General features: G+C 44.8%; 1 non-coding gene across 1 annotated transcript; it reads left to right on the top strand.

Moving 5' to 3' along the window:
* The first annotated feature begins 2,765 nt into the window (after window positions 1-2,765).
* Window positions 2,766-2,903, top strand: LOC119929277. Its single transcript, XR_005451409.1, has one exon. It is a non-coding gene; the product is annotated as a small nucleolar RNA SNORA7 (small nucleolar RNA).
* Window positions 2,904-4,201: the final 1,298 nt, after the last annotated feature.

The following is a 4,201-nucleotide window of genomic DNA, read 5'->3' as shown; positions in this document are numbered from 1 at the left end:
CAGATGGTCATCATCAATGGTATTTATTGAGCACTTACTATGTACAGAGCATTATGCTAAGTGCTTGGGAGAGTACAATGCAACAGAGTTGGCACATGTGTCTTTGCCCAAAATGAGCTAACTGGCTTGGAGGATGCAACTGCAGGCTCTCTACTGCTGCTTATTGGCCAACAGGACTACCTTTGGGGTGTTTACACTATTTAAATAATAATGATTGTGGAATTTGTTAGAGAAACAGTGTGGCTCAATGGAATGAGCCCGGGCTTGGGAGTCAGAGGTCATGGGTTCAAATCCTAACTCTGTCAATTGTCAGCTGTATGATTTTGGGCTAGTCACAACTTCTCTGTGCCTCATTTACCTCACCTGTAAAATGGGGATGAAGACTGTGAGCCCCACGTGGGACAATCTGATCACCTTGTATCCTCTGATACAGGTGATAAGTGGCAGAGCCAGAACTAAAACCCACAACTTCTGACTTCCAAACCTGGGCTCTTTCCACTTAGCCACACTGCTTCTTTGTATTACTGTACTGGCTCACTGGAAAGAGCCCGGGCTTTGGAGTCAGAGGTCATGGATTCAAATCCTGGCTCTGCCATTTGTCAGCTGTGTGACTTTGGGCAAGTCACTTAACTTCTCTTGCCTCAGTTACCTCCTCTGTAAAATGGGGATTCAGACTGTGAGCCCCTCATGGGACAAGCTGATCACCTTGTAACCTCTCCAGCATTGAGAACAGTGCTTGGCACATAGTAAGTGCTTAATAAATGCCATCATTATTATGATTATTAATTCTAGACCAAGAGACCTCCAGCAAAGCCACTCCACATCAGAATAGGGGCCTATACAGATTGTCTCCATCTGTGGCAACGGGATACTTTGGCAATATGTGAGATGGAGGCCCTTCTTGACTTTGATCCTCATGGTTAGGGATATCCATTTTCCCTAATCTTCCCCATAGCCAGTTATGGACCATTCACCAATGAATTGACCCAAACTGAATCAACTTAGTCATGTTTGACCTGTATAACTTTCTGGGGAAATTAATTCTATATGCTTACCTTCTGCTTTGTGAAGGGTTTCCCTTTGTTGGTTTTGAACTTCCACTCTCGAGCTTCAGTGGTGTCCCTTCTTTCTAGTGGTGTCATTTGGGAACCCTGTCTTTCCTCTGTCTTTTCCATCGTTATAGACAGTACACTGTCCTTCTTAACTTATAAGCCCGAAACCTTAGTGTTGTCCTTGACTTGTCTCTCTCATTCCACTCACATACTCAATCTGTCACCAAATCCCATCTGTTCTACCTTCACACCATTGTTAAAATCTGCCCTTTCTTCTCCATTCAAACCACTACTCTGTCTATCCAAGCACTTATCCAGTCTTTCTTTTACTATTGTGTCTGCCTCCTCGTCTCCTATTTTTCCCCACTCCAGTCCATACTTCACTCTGCTGCATAGATCATTTTTCTAAAATTGCTCTGTTTGTTAAGCACTTACTATGTGCCAAGCACTGTACCAAGTGATCAGGTAGATACAAGATAATCAAGTTGGACACAGTCCCTGCCCCATACTGGGCTCACAGTCTTAAGTAGGAGGGAGAACAGGTATTGAATCTGTAGTTTACAGTGGAGGAAATTGAGGTACAGGGAAGTTAAGTGACTTGCCCAAGGTCAGAAAGCAAGCACGTAGCTTGACAAGTGGCGGAGCCAAGATTAGAACCCATGACCTCCGACTCCCAAGCCCATGCTCTTTCCACTAAGCCATGCTGCAGCATGGCCTAGTGACAAGAAGACTGGGGATGATGATTATAAGCCCCACAGGGGACAACCTGATGACTTTGTATCCATCCCACTGCTTAGAATAGTGCTTGGCACACAGTAATTACTTAATACTGTCATTATTGTATAACACTATAACAAACATGTTCCCTTCCCACAACGAGTTTATAATCTAGAGGACTGTCAGAGCAGGGTTCAAAACCCAGGTCCTCTAACTCCCAGGCCTGTGATCTTTTCTTTAGGGCTAGTTCATTCATCTTAATTTCTTCTCCATACAGCTCCACTGAGAACAACACTCCCCTTACTGTTTTCTTCCTTACTCCGGTGGCCGCAAGCCTTTAAAAACCACTGGTTCCCTTTCCAACGTCCAGGAATCACTGGTTCTCCTCCCCTGTGCCTGCTGAGAGAAGAAGCATAGTATAGTATATGGAATATGGGCCTGGGTGTCAGAAGGATGTGGGTTCTGGTCGTGGCTCTGCCACTTTTTTTTTTTAATGGCATGTATTAAGCGCTTACTCTGTGCAAAGCACTGTTCTAAGTGCTGGAGAGGTTACCAGGTGATCAGGTTGTCCCATGGGGGGCTCACATTCTTAATCCCCATTTTACAGATGAGGGAACTGAGGCACAGAGAAGTGAGGTGACTTGCCCAAAGTCACACAGCTGACAACTGGCAGAGCTGGGATTTGAACCCATAACCTCTGACTCCAAAGCCCGTGCTCTTTCCACTGAGCCATGCTGCTTCTCTAAAGCATTTGTTAAGCACTTACTATATGTGAATCACTGTTCTAAGTGCTGGGGGGGCGGGGATACAAAGTGATCAGGTTGTCCCATATGGGGCTCACAGTCTTAATCCCCATTTTACAGATGAGGTAACTGAGGTACAGAGAAGTTAAGAGACTTGCCCAAAATCACACAGCTGACAAATGGGTTCTGTGTGACTTTGGACAAGTGATTTCACTTCTCTGGGCCTCAATTACTTCATCTGTAAAATGGGATTCCCCTCTCAGGATCACACCTGGAGAGTTTCAAGTAGTCTACCAGGCTCAGCTAAGGGAGGGAGAGTCAAGCAGAGGCATACTCATTCCACTCCTAGCTTGGGCAGTGGCTAGTGAGTGGAAGGTAATCTGCTCTATGTGTTGCCAACTTGTGCTTCCCAAGCACTTAGTACAGTGCTCTGCACACAGTAAGTGCTCAATAAATTTGATTGATTGATTGATTGCTCCAAATCAAAACTCACCCAGGCTGAGCAGTAGCGGTATGGAAGAGAGTCGAGGACGGTGACTTGAGTTTACTGCATGGCAGGAGGTAATGGTAAACCACTTCCATATTTTTTTACCAAGAAAAATCTATGGATATACTACCAGAATGATTGCAGAGGGAGGTAGGGTGTTCTGGGAGAGATGCATCCATGAGGGCGCTATGGGTCGGAGATGACTTGACAACATAAAACAGGACAAGAAAATGGGGATTAAGACTGTAAACCCCATGTGGAATAATAATAATAATAATAATAATGGAATTTACACACTTACTATGTGCCAGACACTGTACTAAGCACTGGGGTAGAAATAAACAAATCTAGTGGAACATGGAGTGTATCTAACTTAATTAGCTTGTTTCTACCCCAGCACTCAGTACAGTGCCTAATACATAGTAAGTGCTTAACAAATAGCATAAAAACATTCCAGGCAACCCTCTGCTGATCCTGTATTGTAGCTTGTTACTTATGATGATGGTGCCCCAAGGGTCAGGCTCTTTGTGAAGTTCATGGAATGTACAGAGTGCATCACTGGGCAAAGGTCCCTGACTCCTTTCATTTCTCCAGAGCGGAGATGGACAGGGGCTGGGCATTTAAGAATTAAAACCACAACTTGAAATGTGTCCAGGGTCGTATCCATCCCAGAGAGGGCAGATCAGCTGAAATCTGGACTAATATAAAACTGGGTGAACAGCCCCACTGAACACCCTCCCCAACCAGCTGATTGAATAATCCTAATAATAATAATAATGGTATTTGTTAAGTGTTTACTATGTGCCAGGCACTGTACTAAGGGTGTACTGGGTTGGGTACAAGCAAATCAAGTTGGACACAGTCCCTTTACCATGTGGGGCTCACCATCTCAATCCCTATTTTCCAGATGAGAAGCACTCCATCCCTCCAGTTATTTTAATGGTATTTGTTAAGCACTTACTATGTACCAGGCAGTGTACTAAGCCCTGGGGTAGATATGAGATAATCAGGTTAGACACAGTCCATGTCCCACATGGGGCTCCCAGCCCTAACCCCCATTTTACAGATGAGGTAACTGAGGCACAGAGAAGTCAAGTGACTTGCCTAAGGTCATACAGCAGAGCAGGGATTAGAACCCAAGTCCTCTGCCACCCAGGACCATGCTCTTTCCACTAGTCCATGCTGGTTCTCTGATTTTGTTT

Source organism: Tachyglossus aculeatus, chromosome 5, assembly GCF_015852505.1.
Source record: "Tachyglossus aculeatus isolate mTacAcu1 chromosome 5, mTacAcu1.pri, whole genome shotgun sequence".
NCBI classification, from domain to species: Eukaryota; Metazoa; Chordata; class Mammalia; order Monotremata; family Tachyglossidae; genus Tachyglossus; species Tachyglossus aculeatus.
The sequence above is the reverse complement of the archived record's forward strand: the minus strand, read 5'-3'. Positions and strand labels throughout refer to the sequence as shown.